Below are 19,440 nucleotides of genomic sequence, written 5' to 3' on the forward strand. Positions count from 1 at the left end.
CAACACGCGGAAAAACTACAGCACAAAGCGTTTGGCGTCGCGCGCGCGTCGAGGAAAATTCGTTTCACACTACTGAGAGCAGACCGCACAACAGCCATTGAAGAACGCGAAAAAAAAAAGTGGCAAAAAGAAGTTCCTTTAAGCCATATCTCGTCTCTCTGCGTCGTGTGTGTCGGGCGGTCACACAGAGTTGAGTTTTCTGCTCGTCATAGGCATTATATTTTCCAGTCAGTGTGTGGTGTGTTTCGTAAGATTTTTCTTTTCGATCAGTGGTCGGTGCGGGAAAAGAACAAATGAAAAAAGGGATAGCAGTTGGAGGAGAGTGTTAATTTTGTCACGGTCAAGCATCAGTGGGGGGTAGCGGTGGACGCCCCAGTAGTAATTGTGATCTATTGTAGTGTAATTAATTTCCCGTAAATACGTGTAGCAAGCGTCGCTTTGTCTGGATTGATAGCTGTGTGTGTGTAATTGGTGGTTCCGGAGTTCCGCGAATTCGGCCAGGTGCGTAAAAGAACAACACCTACCGCGTCAGGTAACACATGAATGATTTTTTTTTGGAAACGACGATGTGAGATGAGAATAAATTACCAGCCGATTGGCGATGGCTGGATTTTCAAGAAAGGCGAACTTGGCTGCGTTGCCTAATGCCTATGATAGATGGGAGTGCTTTGCTGATTTTGGTCTTTGTTTTTTGGGTGTCGAACCGGGAGTGTGAGGGTTACAGAGGCGTGTTTGCATAAGTGACGGAAATGGTATGTTGAAATGGATGTACATTTAGGTTTCCTGCTGATACGAGCTTGCAGATAAAATTTATAAATTCTGCCATCTGTTTCCGTGTATAACTGTTTTAATTTCAAAATTCTTATGCTAATGCTTAATTGATCGTCAGGATTATAACAACTCCCACATAAAGCGTAGTGACATGTGTTCAATTGAGTAATGCGAAGCATTCAATAGGCAATGATTTCCACAAAATTTTATAATTTGATTTTGGATGCTGAATCAGTATACGGATCATACCTCAAATTTAAAAACTTATTCATAATTTTGGCACCTAAAACAGGCGGTCTATTTTTTTAGGAACAGGATATCTATAGGATTATCAGATTGAGGGGAGGTGTAATCTAGTAAGCAATTTGTTCCAATTTATCAATTTATCCCTAGCTATACCACCCACCCCTGACTGGCTAACGGAGAGGAACGAGATTTTTTTAAAGCTTTATTTAAGAGATTTTTAGAGGAACGAGAAATGCAACATTAAACTCAGTCTTCACGGACATACACGACAAACACACCGCGACACTAAGTACACTTAAGTACAAAATACTCGCACTTCCGCCTTTTCCACGGTTCAAGTCAAAGTGAACGAGTAGAATTTCCAGAAATCCTCAGATAGGTGTGACTTCAATGGTCATCGTGGCCGGAAGTACGTCAAATTACCTCTGAAAAACATTCAATGCACAATGTCTGATCATGCAATTTCAATATACTATCTTGCTCGACTCTAATTTCGGTTACTCTTGTATAAGAGAGAACGGTACTGGGAACTTATTGATTTTTGTATGACAAGTGTAACTCTACATAAGTGGAGTTTCCTTGGCGGTTAACACATTTATGGAGTATGATGCTGTTCCCTGAACTATCTACCCTAGGTATTCCACAACTTATGTTTGGGTAAGCTAATGATGGACTATTGTTGCCACTTACCGACGATTGACCTTCGTTACGTGATTGAGCGACATCTTCCAACTGCTGAACTTCGTCACGTAACGCCCAGTAGTCCTTCTCCGCTTTACTTCGCAGACGAATCGCTTTTTCCTCCCGTTGACAAGTGACTACAAGTTGGGACTGCAACTGTTGTTCCGTAGCCCGCAGACGCTGGATCTCACTCTCTAGCTCTGCATTATGCCTCTGAATTAATCATTTTGTTCGACCATTTTCTACAGAGATGGCGCTGTTCCCGATATAGAAATTGAGAGAAGTGGGAATAATTCGCTTTCGGTGCATATACAGGTAAAAAAAAGTGAACGACAACCTAAAGAAAATAATCAGGGACTTTGTCGTTCAGTTTTTTCCCGGAAATTATTGTTAAACAAGCTACAATTAAATAAAAATGATTTTTCCCCATACAGTTTTACCTGCTTTACTACCAGTTCCCAGAGAGCCAAAAATTCAAATTTAGGAGAGAAAATTTGCTCTCACAACCTCAATCTCTCAACATGCCATGTATTTTGTTGACACTCGATTTGTGATTTCTCTTTCACAGATTATAAAATATAGTACCTGACACTACAAAACTTGTCTGGTGCCTCTATATATGCATTTACTTTAACATTTGAAATCCCTCCTTTTTTACATATTCTGCGCAAAAGATACTTTATGCCCGGCCCCTTACATAAAATTCGGCGGGAAATTCTGTGAGGGGTGAGCTATTTTGTGTGCAGAATGTGTAAAAAAGGAGGGACTTCGAATAATAATCTAAATGCATGCATAGAGGTACCAGACATGTTTTGCACTGCAGTGTCCTCTGTGAACAATTATAGGAAAACAGATTGTGTCTAGTTTCCGATAGATGTCACCGCAAACAACAGCTGTGACATCTGATGGAACATGAATGCAGAAGCTTGACAAAATGATCAATTGCTGCCTGTTCCCGATTCCGATGCTCGAGTTTAATCCGCAAATCCGCTTCCGATTGACGAATCCGTTGCAGTTCTTCAACGTGTTGGTTTTCCAAGTATTTGATGGTGTCCTGAAGCGCCGATAGCTGACGACCGCGACTTTCGAGCTGAGTACGCTGACCTTCTTCCGATCCCTGCATCTGCTTCGTTTCCTCGTCGAACTGCGCTTGCCAAACCTTTATCCGGTTAACCAGCTCCAGCTCTCGCTTACCTCTTGCCTCCATCTCCAACTCGTACTTCGTCTTCAGCTCTTGGATATACTCCACGCTTCGTAGCAACTAGACTGCATGCTGGTTTCGAAGTTTCCCGGTTTCGGAGCTCAATTTTTCGTATGATGGTATGCCAATACGTTTCGCTTTCGGAACTGCGCCGGTCTTCGAAGTAAATAGCCGCTATACTGTCATTTTCTTCGAGAAGTTCGATGAAGGGCTTCAGATCGACGAATGGCATATTGGTTCGATCTTTTCTATCAAGGTTTGCCACGGCCAATCCAAGAGCACCTTCGATAGAATCCTCCGAATCCTCGCCAATCGTGACGCTTCTTTCAGTTCTTGGGATTGATTCCACCTCTAATTCATCGCCAAACGTTTTAGGAAGAGCAGATTCCGAAACCTTATTCGGTGTCGATAAGCAGTGCACTCCCTGCGCAACGCCGGATGCCTTTTGACGTTGATTGTCATCTACAGATGTTGGCACAGGCGTCTGTCTAACGACGATTTACCGGAACTCTGCCTTAGTCTGTTTCACCCAATCACCCCTGGCTACTTCGCAATCTGTGTACACTTTTTGCATCTTCTTCGTCTTGCCGGTATAGCAATTCGTGGCCTTCAGAGTCGACGAAATACTCAGTTTATCGAGCGTCGATGAGATGGATTTCAACCAAGGTCAACGTAGCAGACGAAGCAACCAAGTGGGGGAAATACCAGAGGAGTTCGGAGTTCTGCGAAGTTTCCTATAATTCTACCCAGGAACCATCGCATTACGGATTTGTGGTTAGACTATTGCCATCGCAAATATCGACACGCAAATGATGAAACGGTAGTCAACGAGGTGCGCCAAAAGTTCCATGTTCCGAAATTGAGGGTTCAGCTGCGACTAATCAGGAAACGTTGCATGTGGTGCCACGTGTACAAAGCGATGCCTGTCATTCCGAAAATGGGACCGCTACCGGCGGTACGATTAGAACCATTCGTACGCCCCTTCACCTACGTGGAGTGGACATTTTCGGCCCATATTTAATCAGGATTGGACGGAGTGCAGTGAAGCGATGGGTTTGCCTATTTACATGTCTCACCATTCGGGCTATTCATCTCGAGGTTGTCGCCAGTCTATCCACGGATCACTGTAAAAAAGCGATAAGAAGATTCATTGCCCGGCGCGGCTCTCCCCAAGAAATCTACTTCGACAACGGAACTAACTTCGTCGGAGCGAATCGGGATCTGGGTGGTTACTGGTAAAGGATGGTTTTGCCGTAAAATCTGCGCTAGGAGTCACTAGCAACCGTGTTAGCAGAAGCGAAGAGTATGGTGAACTCGTGACCGCTTACCTACATCCCCTTGGAAACGGCTGATCACGAATCCTTGACCCTAAATCATTTTTTGATGTTAAGCTCCAACGGAGTTCGTGAACCTGAGAAAACCCCGACGGACGATGGAATGGCCTTGCGGAATAGCTGGAATCTGGTGCAACATACGCTGGATAACTTTTGGCGTCGTTGGATAGTGGAGTACCTGCCAACCATCACTCTGCGAACAAAGTGGTTTCGGGAAGGAACCGTTGGATGAGAGGACGAGTAGTTCGGGTGATCCCAGGCAAAGATGGAGTGGTTCGCCGGGCAGAAGTATTGACATCAAGAGGGATTCTGAAAAGACCTGCAGCGAAACTGGCTGTGCTGTACGTGGAGAATTCTGTTGACGCCAAACCGGAAGCTATGGCGACACGCGGGGGAGGATGTTCGCCACAACAGCCCCTTGTACCGGTTACCGGTTCATTGCTCTGTGTGATGGCAAACAGTGTAGTTCAATTTGTTGTGCAGTGAAAAAAATATTTTTAATTACGTGTGAAATTGTGTTGTGTGCCGCGATTTTTTTTTTTTTTTTTTTTTTTTTTTTTTTTTTAACTCTTTATTTGTTCCAAATTCAAAATAAATTACATTTCATTTTAACCTAGGTGCTCCAGTTACTGCAGTAACGTACCAGCCTTAATTGTTATGATATATATCTAAGTGTTTTTACATTGTTCATGTCTTGGCAATTCAGTATTTTAAACAGGTTTTTTAACCTGCATGTCAGTATAACAATTATATCTTAAAACTAAAAACTAAAACTAAATCTTATCTAAGTATAAAGGGAATTAATCGTTGCAATTGAGGATTGCAACGATTTTTGCCTGAAATTATTAATTATTTTGTTGGACATTTGTGCTAAAGTCTCAACATTCGAAATTCTATGTACCTCGGTAGTACTGTACCAGGGAGGCAACTTCAAAATCATTTTGAGAATTTTGTTCTGAATCCTTTGAAGTGCTTTTTTCCTGGTAGTGCAGCAACTAGACCATATTGGCACAGCGTAAAGCATGGCCGGTCTAAAAACTTGTTTAAATATTAGAAGTTTATTCGTCAGGCAAAGTTTGGATTTCCTGTTTATAAGAGGATACAAACATTTTATATATTTGTTACATTTGGCTTGAATGCCCTCAATGTGATCTTTAAAAGTTAATTTTTGGTCAAGTATTAATCCAAGATATTTCACTTGGTTTGACCAGGAAATTGGAACTCCGTTCATAGTGACTATGTGACTACTACTAGGTTTCAAAAACGAAGCTCTAGGCTTATGTGGAAATATTATAAGTTGAGTTTTGGAAGCGTTGGGAGAAATCTTCCATTTTTGTAAATAAGAAGAGAAAATATCTAAACTTTTCTGCAGTCTGCTGCAAATAACACGAAGACTTCTTCCTTTAGCGGAAATGCCTGTGTCATCAGCGAACAAAGATTTGTGGCAACCCTGAGGCAAATCAGGGAGGTCCGAAGTGAAAATGTTATACAATATAGGCCCAAGAATGCTACCCTGAGGAACTCCTGCCCTAACAGGTAGTCGATTAGATTTGGAATTTTGATAATTTACTTGAAGAGTTCTGTCAGTTAAATAATTTTGAACTAATTTCATAATATAAAGTGGAAAATTAAACTTTTTCAATTTAGCAATCAAACCTTCATGCCAAACACTGTCGAATGCTTTTTCTATGTCTAGAAGAGCAACTCCAGTTGAGTGGCCTTCAGATTTGTTTGAACGAATTAAATTGTTAACTCTTAAGAGTTGATGAGTAGTTGAATGCCCATGGCGAAATCCAAACTGCTCATCTGCAAAAATTGAGTTCGTATTGATGTGAAGCATCATTCTATTCAAAATTATCTTTTCAAAAAGTTTACTTATTGAAGAAAGCAAACTTATTGGACGGTAGCTAGAAGCTTCAGCTGGATTTTTATCCGGCTTCAAAATTGGAACAACTTTTGCATTTTTCCATTTATCAGGAAAGTATGCCAAATGGAAACATCTGTTAAATAATTTTACCAAGAAAGACAAGGTACTCTCTGGGAGTTTTTTGATGAGGATATAGAAAATTCCATCATCACCTGGAGCTTTCATATTTTGAAAATTTTTAGTTATAGACCTTACTTCGTCCAAATCAGTCCCCCAGGAATCATCAAAAATATTTTCCCGAGAGAAAATATTCAGAAAATCCCGAGCAACCTGATTCTCAATAGGACTAGTAAGACCCAAACTGAAATTATGGGAACTCTCGAATTGCTTAGCAAGTTTCTGAGCTTTTTCCAAATTTGTGATCAAAATTTTACCACCTTCTTTAAGCGCTGGAATAGGCTTTTGAGGTTTTTTCAGAATTTTTGTGAGTTTCCAAAAGGGTTTGGAACTCGGGTCTAATTTAGAAATATTATTTTCAAAAGTTTTGTTCCTCAGGGTCGAGAATCGCTTTTTAATTTGTTTTTGCAAATCCCGCCAGATAACTTTCATGGCAGGATCGCGTGTTCTTTGATATTGTCTCCTGCGGACATTTTTAAGACGGATCAAGAGCTGAAGATCATCGTCTATTATAATTGAATCGAATTTAACCTCGCATTTTGGTACTGAGGCAGCTCTTGCTTCAACTATAGAAGTAGTCAGAGATTCAAGAGCATAATTAATTTCATCTTTGGTTTGCAAAGGAATGTTTGGATCGAAGTTATATTCCATAAATGTTCGATACTGCTCCCAATCAGCTCTATGGTAATTGAAAGTAGAGCTGTTGGGATTACAAATTATTTCTTGGGATATTTCAAAAGTTACTGGAAGGTGATCAGAACCGAAGTCAGCATGGGTAACCAATTGGCTACAAAGTTGACATGAATCAGTTAAGACCAAATCAATAGTGGAGGGATTTCTTGCAGAAGAAAAGCATGTTGGGCTGTTTGGATATTGAATAGTGTAATAACCTGCAGAACAATCATCAAACAGAATATTACCATTGGAATTGCTTTGAGCATTATTCCATGAGCGGTGTTTTGCATTAAAATCACCAATAATGAAGAATTTAGACCTATGACGGGTAAGTTTCTGGAGGTCACCCTTGAGAAAATTCTTTTGCTGGCCTACGCATTGGAATGGCAAATAGGCAGCTATAAACGTAAGTTGTCCAAATTTTGTTTCAACAGAAACTCCCAAAGTTTCAAAAACTTTGGTTTCAAATGAAGAAAGAATTTTATGTTTGATTCGTCTATGAATAATGATGGCAACGCCACCACAGGGTCCATCAAGACGATCATTTCTATAAATCAAGTAATTTGCGTCCTTCTTAACCTTATGGGCAGGTTTAAGGAACGTTTCAGTTATAACGGCAATATGCACGTTATGAACTCTCAAAAAGTTAAATAGCTCGTCTTCATTATCTTTAAGAGATCGAGCATTCCAATTTACAATATTTAATGCTTTAAAATCCATTACTGAATTTTAAAGTCATGACAATATTATTTGCAAATTTTACTCCAGTTTGAATAGCATCAAACATGGAGTTAGATTTAAGCATATCAGAAATCATGTCAATTAATGAATTCTGTAAAAATTCCATTTTGGGGGCAGTAATGCTTCCTAAGTCAAAATTGTCAAAATTTCCGTTAGAACGTTGGTTAGTATTTTGATTTCTACCCGCTGCAATAGCAGCATAGGTAGCTCCATTAACTCGCTGAACATTGTTAGCAGCGAGGGGAGTAGGTACAGATGAAACATTTGAAGCAGGGGAGATATTTGTACCTACGGGTACGAATGTAGAATTTGTTCCTCGCTGACCGTTGTTAACAGCAGAGGAATTTGTACCTGTTCGGAAACGTGGAGCGTTTCCTACCTGACGGTTAGAACGAGATTGTAGGATCGCTTTGCGAGTCTTACATTCCCAAAAATTGGATTTGTGGTTTTCACCACAATTTGAACATTTAAATTTCTTAGGATCTTCCTTCACAGGACAGTCGTCCTTTGCGTGAGAGGAATCACCACAATTCATGCATTTAGCTGGCATGTAGCAATTTTTAGTTCCGTGACCCCATCCCTGGCACTTACGGCACTGGGTGAGGTTTTGGAAATTTCCTCCAGTCTTCCTGAAGTGTTCCCACTTCACTCGGACATGGAGCATAAGGCTAGCTTTTTCTAAGGCCTTAAGGTTGTTCAGTTCACTAGACTTGAAGTGAACTAAATAAAAATCATTAGAAATCCCGTTGCGTGAATCGCCAGGACGGGATTTCATTTTCATTTTGATTACTTGGAGTGGCACAACTCCAAGTAATTTTGCCAGTTCATCTTTGATCTGATCCAGGGATTCACCACTGGGCAGTCCTTTCATGACAACCTTGAACACACGTTCAGTTTTGGTGTCGTAAGTAAAAAATTTGTGCTTCTTCTCAGTAAGATACTTGAGAAGACATTTAAATCCGTCCAAGGTTTCAGCCAATACACGGCATTCACCCCGACGTCCAATTTGTAGTGAAAACTTAACTTTCACGAAATTCAAAAGTTCCATGCGAAGAGCATGGAAATCGGTAGTGGTTATCACAATAGGGGGAATCTTTTCCTTCTTGGCATTAAGCCGGGAAAGTTTACTAGAATTTTTCTTGGATGATGGATCATTCTCATCATCCGTGAGCAAATCAAATTGATTACTCAAATTAATTTCATCAGAAGGGGGGTCAAGAGTTTGCCCCTTTCTTTTGCGTTTAGGCGCCATGGCGGCAGTAAATTTTTTATCCAAATCGACTTCCAAGCAGATTACTATAAGAATCTGAAGGATCGAAGAGGAATTTTCCAAATCGATATCCAAGAAGGATTACCTCGGGTAGGGTCCAAACAAGGATCGAAGAGGAATAAGAGTTGAACAAGGTAGAAAATTTTTACAGGTTGAGCACTGAAAAGTGCTGTTTAAATTTGTTGTAGCTTTAGGTAGTAGTAACACTTCCTTCAGCAAAAAGCAAATAGATCCGCACGGCAAGAGAGCACGATGCGGACTGGTGTGCCGCGATTGATTAATTACAACGCGTGCCCAATTGTATTTGATAACAGGATAAGTAGGAGAACAGGTTACAAAAGTAGCCGTTCTCGTAAAATTTTTTTTTTTTTTTTTTTTTTTTTTTTTTTTTTTTTTTTTTTTTTTTTTTTTTTTTTTTTTTTGCTATTCTTCGATCCCCCCGGCGCACTGAAAGGAAGCAATTGCTTTCCTATAGTAGCTGCGGCGGTGAAATCGATATTTAATTGTCTCTTCTGTACCCTGTGTATTGTTGCATGCAGCGTCTGTTGACTGTGTTTAGGTAGAAATGGAATGTCCAAAATGCGAGTCGGGGGTAATGGCAAGCGATCTGCCGTTAACCTGTAGTGGTAAGTGTTCTCGTGTGTTCCACATGAGATGCACTACACTTACTAGGAGTACGGCAAAGGTTGTCATGGAGAATGTTAATCTCCTATACAAGTGTGACGATTGTCTGTCTAGTTGTGACGAGCCGAGTGATTCGATCTCGCATGTTAGAAATATTGAGGAAGAAGTGAAAAGAATATCTTCTATTTCGGCCTCGATCACAAACATGCGAGATCAGATTGCTGCTCAAATTGATAACGCGTTGAAGACCGGTATGGAAGCTATCCGTTTAAATGTAAATGGTACCCTGAAGGAAGCCGTTGGCGGACTTGAAATATTATTAAATGAAAAATTGGAAAATATGACTAGTTCATTTTCGAGAATTATTGCGGACAAAAATTTAGTTGCAATGAATAATAGCAGTGGATCTGGGCCGATTCCCTCTGAAGCGGGTCAAATCCCCGATGGTAATAGTAATAGTCATGACGAAGAGAATTCTACTAATGATAAAGTTAAATGTAGTTTCGCTGATGCTTTGAAAAACGGACAAGGGGACAGTAAAAGTAAGGATATCAGTAAAAATAAAGTTGAAAATGATAAAAGTAAGTTTGAAAGTAAAAAACTGAACAACCGTAAGGCTCGCCCGGTCATTGTGATTAAACCTAAAGAGTCCAAACAAGACTGCGAGGAAACTCGCAAGTTTTTGAAAACAAACCTGGATCCAAAAACACACAAAATCAGTAACTTTAGAAACGGGAAAGATGGCTCCATTATTGTTGAGTGTGCAACAGGATACAATATAAATGAGGTGAAAAAGGGCATTGAAAGCAATTTGGGTGAAAACTACAACGCTGTTGTTCCCACATCGGTGCCAATGTTAAAAGTGGTGGGCATGAGCGATCAGTATTCCTCCGATGTCTTCATTGACTTCTTAAAAAGTCAAAATGAAGACATCGCAATTAATGATGTAAAAGTAGTTAACATGTTTGAAAATCCACGCTTCACTTACAACAAGTTTAGTGTTGTGATTGAAGTCGATATCGAGACGTATAAATGTTTGTTATGTGCGAAAAAAGTAAATGTAGGGTTTGATCGGTGCTCGATAGTTCCCGCGATTAATGTTTTGCGATGCTTCAGATGTGGAGAATTTGGGCACAAAAGCACGGATTGCAAAAATTGCGAACGATGCTCTAGATGCAGCAAACAACATAGCACCTCTAAGTGTACGTCAACTGTATTGAAATGCGTTAATTGTTTAAAAACTAATAAGGAGCGTAAATTAAATCTGGACGTCAACCACGCAGCATTTAGTTCTAATTGTTTTGTGTATAAAAAACTATATGATCAGAAAAAAAGCAGCTTACATTTCAATAAATAGCAACCAAGTTCCAGTAGTAATGTGAGTAAATTAGAGATTTTATATTTGAATATTGCGGGGTTATCTACAAACTACGTAACACTACGTCAGATTGTAGAAGAAAATCGTCCACTTTTGGTTTTGTTAGCAGAAACACATATTGTAGAAATTGAATCTTTTGATCAGTATAGCATTCCGGGATATAAAGCTGCTGCTTGTTTGTCACATTCGAGGCACACTGGCGGTGTTGCTATTTATGTCAAAGAATCAGTTCAATTCAATATTCGCCAAAACGAAGTTATTGATGGCAATTGGTTCTTAGGCATTACAGTTGAACGTGGCATGAAGATGGGTAATTATGGTGTTTTGTATCATTCTCCCAGTTCAAGTAATCAGCGTTTTATTGAAATTTTAGAGAACTGGTTCGAGACATTTTTAGATTCTAGTAAATTAAATATACTTGCGGGTGATTTTAACATTAATTGGCATGATACTAGCAATTCGATCCATCTGAAGCAATTAGCTGATTTCTTTAATTTAAAACAATTAGTAAGTGAATGTACGCGTATTTCCCGGCACAGTAGAACTTTGATTGACCATGTTTATTCTAATTTTGATTCTGTCAGTTCAGTTACTCAAGCTGATTTGAAAATAACCGATCATGAAACTTTAGTAATTAATTTCTTAGACAGTGTTAACGATAACGATAATTTTGTAAAATTGAAGTGCTGGAGGAAATATTCGAAGCAAGCTGTTTCGAATCTTGTTGAGAGAAGTGTGGATTTTCCATTAGTTACCGGAACTTTAGATGAAGATGCAGCTGTTCTTACTAACGTTTTGAAAACTTGTACCAATAAATTAGTTGAACAAAAGTTTGTTTCTTTGAAAAACTCGAACAGCTGGTACAATTTGGATCTTTTGCGTCTTAAACGTAAGAGGGACAAATGGTACAAAAAGTTTTGTAGATCTAATAGTGATAATCATTGGAATAGGTACACGGTCGTGCGTAATAAATATTCACAATCGATTAAGAAAACTCGATGTGAATATATTCAGAGGAAAATTGATCAGCATCAAAACAACAGCAAAGAGTTATGGAAAATTTTGAAATCTTTGATGAAGCCTAGTAATTGTAAATCGCGGACCATAACTTTTGATGGCATATTAGAACAGTCAGAACAAGTAATTGCTTCTAAGTTTAATGACTATTTCGTCGAGAGCGTTTCACTGATCAATCAATCTATTGAACTGATCAATGAACCGGACGAAATAAAACAGCCGATTAATAGTAATTGTAGATTTAATGGTTTTCACCCAATTACATTAGATGAACTTAAAAATATTTGCTTTTCATTAGGAAAAACGGCTGGAGTAGATAATGTTAATGCTAGAGTTATTCAAGATTGCTTTCATGTCATTCGACACACTCTGCGGGATCTTATTAATCAATCATTGCAATCTGGGCACGTGCCGCATATTTGGAAAGAATCTTTAGTTGTTCCTATACAAAAAGTTGCTGGGACGATTAAAGCCGAAGAGTTTCGTCCCATCAACATGTTGCACACATTAGAGAAAATTTTGGAACTTGTTGTAAAAGGCCAGCTGTTAGAATATTTAAATAGTAACTGTTTGTTGATACCGGAACAATCGGGATACCGGGAAGGCCATTCTTGTGAAACCGCGTTAAACTTAGTGTTAGCTAAATGGAAAGAAAATTTGGAGCATAAAGATACGATTGTTGCTGTGTTTTTGGATCTAAAACGCGCTTTTGAGACAATTTCTAGGCCCTTATTGTTGAGAACAATCAAGCGCTTTGGAATTTCGGGTTCTGCATACAAATGGTTTGAAAGCTATTTATCTGACAGAACACAAAGGACTGTTTTTAATGATTTTGTATCTTGTCCCGTTGACAATGACCTTGGAGTGCCTCAGGGAAGTGTATTAGGGCCCCTTTTATTTATTATGTATATTAATGACATGCGACGAGTTTTACGGTTTTGTGATATTAATCTTTTTGCTGACGATACTGTGTTATTCATTGCAGCTAAAGATTTACAAGAAGCCGTTTCACACTTGAATGAAGATTTGCGTTCTCTAAGTAGATGGTTGAAGTATAAACAATTGAAATTGAATATAAGTAAAACTAAATTCATGGTAATTTCGCGGAATCGTGTAGATGTTGATGTCTCTGTTGTTATTGATGATGAGACACTTGATCGCGTTCAGGAAATTAAATATCTTGGCGTGATTATTGATGACAAACTCAAGTTCAATTCTCATATTGACAATGTCATCAAGAAAATTGCCAAGAAGTATGGAATCCTATGTCGCTTGAAAAACGATTTAACTATTGGTAGTAAAATACAGTTATACAAATCAATCATCTCCCATCATCTAGACTTTTGCCCTTCCATTTTATTTTTGGCCAATGAAACACAAATATCGAGATTACAGCGTTTGCAGAATAAAGTAATGCGTTTGATTTTAAGATGTAATAGATTCACTTCCTCAACTTTTATGCTGGACGCTTTGCAATGGCTGTCAGTGAAGCAAAGAATTGTGTTTTTGACTATGGTGTTCATTTTTAAAGTAGTTAACGGTTTGCTGCCTCGATATTTGTGTGATCGGATTGAAAGAGGAAGTGATTTTCATAGATATAACACTAGAAACGCGGATGAAGTAAGAACACCACATCTTTTGAATAATGCTTCACAAAATTCATTATTTTTCAAAGGTATAAATGTTTTCAATTCGATGCCTAGACACATCAAGCGTGCAACTACACTTACAGAATTCAAGAGACGCTGCATTTCACATGTAAAAGCTGTTTATTGAGCAGTTAAATTTTTATGAATGGATAAATCATGTATCTTGACAAAGTTATCTCTAACGGATTATTTTGTATGGAGACTGTCATATAGACATTTTAGTAATTGGTGTAGCATATACAAAAAACTACATTGTTTGCCTCGATGGTGATGATGCATTTTTAGTTTTTTGATTTTGTAGTAGTAATAGTAAAAATAGCTTTGAGTAGTCTACGATGGTTTGAGCCTCGCGCGCGGAATACAGGTATAAATGACTAATACGTGGAAATTGTGGCAAAAGCCTTGAATTAGTAAAGGGTTGGCTGGAAGTCGTTTCCTTGGATATAGTCCTGGCACTGCGGAAGCTTAAACGTGTAAATCCCAGGTCACGTGTAAATGGAAGTATTGTCGAGGACTATACTTGGACTTTTGATAACTAGTTACACCTTTGAATGTTTTTGGTTGATGCCTATAGCATATTTAACAGGACATTTATATCTGTAATTGTAACCAGCTCGATTTTGTTTGCAAACCTGGTTAAAATGTTTATATTTAATTATCTTAAAGATAACTCGTCCAGCTCAAACCTTTGTAGGGGTAAGAGGTGGGACCATCATCATCATCATCACCAGTAATGGTAGCTAACACGCCACATCACATCAAACGGTCGATGCGGGAAGCAAATGCGATGAGATGAGGAATATAGAGAGAGGGACAATGAGAATCATTGATATGCGATACGAGATTAAGGAGAACATAAACAAAACTGATTGGATGACTAATGATAGTGTTGTTTGAAAAACTTTGGATTTATATCGTAAAATTACAGTGAAATAATTTGAATTTATGAGGATCGATATTATAATTAAAAGTACTCTGAGTTGGTTGTAAATGCTAACATGAAGCTTAAGTGTGATAATTTATTAGCTAGAGAATGATCTTTAGAAGAGGGTAGGTGGATAGTTCCGTTAGATTACGTCAGTATGAAAATTGAATAGAAATTGAAAATGAGCGAAGGGCCATTAATGCGACAGTTTTTAAAGTTAGACGCACATCTTTTGCCTAACCCGTACGATGTACGCGGAGACTTGAAGTATGTCTCCAAGTCTACAGGCAAAAAATGTGCGTCCCTCTTTTGCTCATAAACTGACTGCGGCTATGGAATAGTTCTAGCGACGTTTTCATCACTACCTAAAGCCCCACGTTGCGAGAGCATTTCCAGTCGATGGTGTGTTATAATGCAATTCTTCTTTACCCATCTATTGCGTTGCTCCTCTCGTCATGACCAACGTGATCATCTCAGAGAGATGTTGTGACTAGTTAAAAAAAACCATAAACGGAGACTGAATTGTAAGTAGAACGCCTAAAATTTATTAGAAAACCTATCCTAAAATATAACTAATTTCTAGCTTGAAGCTGATACACACTTATTGCTGAGTGGTTTATTGCTAAAAGAACTCCGAGAAAATCTGTCGCAACAGTGAAAAACGAAACTTCATGCCATTTGATAAAATGAGGTGATTATGAATTCTGTACAAATAAATAACGAACTACATAAATGGAAAGCGTACTAGTTACAAGTTCTCAGAACTTCTTAAAACTTTCTGCAGTTTTCCTGAAGCAGATGGAACCGCTTAGAAGTTCTTTAAGCTACCCTGAGGTTTTCAAAATATTCCAGATTTTGTCGGAGCTTCCCTAATGTTCGGATTTTTTTTAATTAAACTGCTTTGTAATTAAAGGGTGTTACGATCAAAATTTGATCAAACAAGAATGCGTGTAAATTGATTAAATGTTTTATTAAAATTATTTTGCCTCCTCAGTTCAATTAGTATAAAATACAGAAAAAAAATATAGCTAAGCTTCCGGTAGACCGAATCCGAATTGCCGGGCCTTTCGTTTAACTCCTGCCATCAGATTATGTAAACCTCGTCCACTTTGTTCGTCGCAGAACGCCAGTTTTCCTTAAGCTGCTTCTCGTTAGCAACGGTTTTTTTTGATCTTCTTCAGGTTCCACTTGAAAATGGCCCAATATTTTTCGATTGCGCGAAGTTCTGGTGTGTTGGAAGTGAACTAGCGATTTTTAATTGGCTCACTTCTTGACTAGCCTATTGGTCCCAAGAAAACCGATTAACGTATCCCATTCTAGTCGAAATTCTAGTACTACACTATGTTTGTTTTGATTCCCTATGAAAGTTTGACCGATAAAATGAGGGGTTCACGGATTTTCCTATGTTTCGAGGGGTGCATGGATTAGCTCGGGACCGAAGAGAGTACCAGAGCTGAGCCAAAAAGTTGAGCATTTTTCTTCGGGATCTTCTGGTCTTAGAGTTACCTCTATGATAAAACTACGGAGTTTCAGACAGCTTTACAGAACTTTAAAGGTATTTGCAGAACTTCAGGAGAGTAGATATTAAGAGAAATCTGTAGAACTGCAAGGAATTTTGCAAATCTTTAGAGACATTCAGTGGTTCAGAAAGCTTCACAGGTTCAGAAAAATGTAAGATCTTCAGAAAAATTCGTAAAATTTCAGAACAGTACTTCAATTCCAAAAACAAATCTCAGCTAAGAACGAATGTTCAAGATTTTGCAGAACTCCATGGAAGTTGGAAATAGATAGATCTGAAGAACTTCAGAGAAGTCCGTAGATCTTCAGGAAGTTTGTAAATTTAAAAAAAAAATGCAAAACTTACTGAACTTCGGGACAGTTCGTCGATCATTAGAAGTATTTACACAACTTCAGAGAAATTCAAATATGTTCAGATAACTTTTAGAGCTCTAAGGAATTTCAAAGAATTGTAGATAAATCAGCGGAACTTTATGGATGTCAGAGAATCCACGAATAAATTTACAGAACTTTAGAGAAGATCTACTGAAAAATCTACAGAATTTTATTGATTTTCTTGGATTTTAAGAAAAATTTACAGTACTTCAGGGAAGTTCGCTGATCTTTATAGATATTTGAATAACTTCAGAAAAAATTAGTAGATCTTTAGAGAACTTCCTTAAGCTTCCGGGAAGCTAAAAAAGTTCTAGATAATTTTTTATACTTTAGGAAACCGTGTAGATGTTCAGAGATATTTGCAGATACAGTCAAGATTCCTATAGTACGGTTAATAGGGACCGCACTATGGGAACCGGCATTTACGAATACACGCAGCACATGGGATTAGAGCTAATTGGGACCAAACACTGTTTGTACGGCAATTTGAAGAGATAACTTCCTGATGTCTTCTGAGAAGTTATTAAGCAGAAAGTTGGCCACCTTTTGGTCCTGTGGAAGATCCGGAGTATCCGTAAAAGTGGTCAATTCCTGAAGCTGATCCTAGAGTTACGCAGTTTTTTCGAAACCACTCATAAACGTTTTGTCAGAATGAATTCGGAGTTGTGACCGAAAAATTGACCCTGAGGACTATGGAATGGTCCACTATAATATCCGGAACATCCGTAAAAGTGGTCAATTCATGAAACAGATACTAGAGCTCCGCGGTTTTTTTCAAAACCACTCATAAACGTCTCACCAAGATGAATTCGGAGTTGTGACTGGAAAATGGACCCTGCGGACCACGAGATGGTTCACCAGAAGATCCGGAACATCAGAAAAAGTGGTCAATTCATGAAACTGATCCTAAAGCTCCGTGGATTTCAAACCACTTATAGACGTCTTATCAGAATGTATTCGGAGTTATGACCTTAATTTGAACTCTGGGAACTACAGGATGATCCACCGGAAGATCCGGAACATCCTTAAAAGTGGTCCATTCATGAAACTGATTCTAGAGCTCTATGGATTTTTCTGAACCACTCATAAACGTCTTATCAGAATGAATTCGGAGTTGTGACCGAAAAATTGACCCTGGGGACTACGGAATGGTCCACTAAAATATCCGGAACATCCGTAAAAGTGGTCAATTCATGAAACAGATCCTAGAGCTCCACGGATTTTTCGAAACCAGTCATAAACGTCTTATCAGAATGAATTCGGAGTTGAGTTCAGAATATGGACTCTGGAGACTACGGGATGGTCCACTGGAAGATCTGTAGCATCCCTTAAAGTGCTCAATTCATGAAATTGATCCTTGAGCTCCACGATTTTTTAGAAAGCACTCATTGAAATCTTATCACAATCAAATCGGAGTTTTGACCAGACAGTTTATACTGGGAACCACGGGATGGTCCATTAAAAGATCCGGAAGGTCCTTGAAAGTGATTAATTCATGAAACTGATCCTAGAGCTCCACGGTTGTTTTTTTTTCAAAATCATACGATGTTTTCAAATGGCTTATTGATTAAATTTTGATGCGATGAATTAAAAATATAAACATTGAAGCTAGTCCCTCGTTAACTTGTAACGCCAAAGAAACATCTCCAAGAAGTCCGCGGAAATAAGTCCATGAAATCCAAGGAATAACGTTAAAAAATTCCGTTAAAAGTGTCTAGAAGTTATTAAATACTTAAATACCACCTAGAAATGATCCATGATAATAAATAAAACAAATATGTCTATGAGCAGTTCTAAAAAACCACAGAGTGCTTAGATCAGTTTTCTTGACCTATCCACTTTAACGGATGTTCCGGATATTCCGGAGGACCATCCAATGGACTCTGTGGTCCATTTTCCAGTCACAACTCCGAGTTCATTCTGATGAGTTGTCTATTATTTTCCAGAGGAGCGTTCATGATCTCCAGGGTCTATTTTCCGATCATAACTCCGAATTCATAATTATAAGACGTCTATGAGAGTTTACGAAAAAAACGGAGTTCTTGGATCAGTTCCATGAATTGAGCCTTTTTACGGATGTGTCGGATCTTTCGGAGGACCATCCACTGCACAATGGTCCCAAAGCCGTATTTAGGAAGACAATATTGTTTGCGCCCAAACCGTCAGTTTTGGGTATTTAGTGTCTTCGGGAAAGTTTTTTCATTTTGTTGAGCCGATCTTTTTATGTTACTGAAATTAGGGTGGTCCACAAAATTGGAGATTTGAAAAAAACAATTTTTTTTTTATTATTTGAGATAGACCAATGCAATTTTGTTCAAGACACCAAATTTCTATCTCTTATGGTTCATGAGTTATAATTTTTGAAACAAGCAAATTGGGATGGCCCATGAAAACAGATTTCTTCGAATATCTTTTCATAAGTTAATTTCTCGTAAAAACCTTGTTTTGGTTACATTTAGAACTGATGATGACTTATACCAGGCTGCTATTTTTTTTATTACAAAATTAATGGAGATTTTCTTCAAAAAAATGGTTCTATTAAAATAACAATGTCTCTAAATGGAGCAAACCGATTTTTAAACTTTTGATATCATTTAAAAGATTGTGTTTTTTCATTATTGGTGGAAATAACTGTGAGAGCGTTTTTGATGCCATCAGCAAAGTTAGTTCAAATTGATTGTTCTACAACTAATCAACTATCTTCATAAATACGGCTTTGGGACCATTGTGCATTGGTCCCCAGGGTCTATTTTCTGGTCATAACTCCAAATTAATTCTAATAAGACGCCAATGAGTGGTTTCGAAAAAAAACGGACCTCCAAGCTCAGTTTCAAGAACTGAATTTTTTTTATGGATGTTTAGGATCTTCCTGGTGAACCATCTCGTGGTCCCAAAGTGGTTTCATTTTCCGTCTAAGCGTTCATATTTCGGTCACAACTCCAAATTCATTCTGATAAAACGTTTATGAGTGGTTTCGCAAAACCGAAAACT

The 19,440-nt window shown here is 38.4% G+C and overlaps 1 protein-coding gene across 2 annotated transcripts in view; it reads left to right on the forward strand.

Annotated features, from left to right (window-relative positions):
* Positions 1-19,440, forward strand: part of LOC135696831 (WSCD family member AGAP003962) — a 120,553-nt gene continuing 101,113 nt past the window's right edge. Inside the window, exon 1 of one of the 2 annotated variants that reach the window (XM_065216350.1) lies at positions 1-532. The gene's annotated coding sequence lies outside the window, so the exon portion shown is untranslated. The remainder of the gene's footprint in view (positions 533-19,440) is intronic. The other variant, XM_065216359.1, reaches the window with a different exon arrangement.

The sequence above is a fragment of the Ochlerotatus camptorhynchus genome, unplaced genomic scaffold (assembly GCF_037179485.1).
Source record: "Ochlerotatus camptorhynchus isolate MF236.1 unplaced genomic scaffold, CSIRO-AGI_Acam_v1.1 ptg000006l, whole genome shotgun sequence".
Classification (NCBI taxonomy): Eukaryota; Metazoa; Arthropoda; class Insecta; order Diptera; family Culicidae; genus Ochlerotatus; species Ochlerotatus camptorhynchus.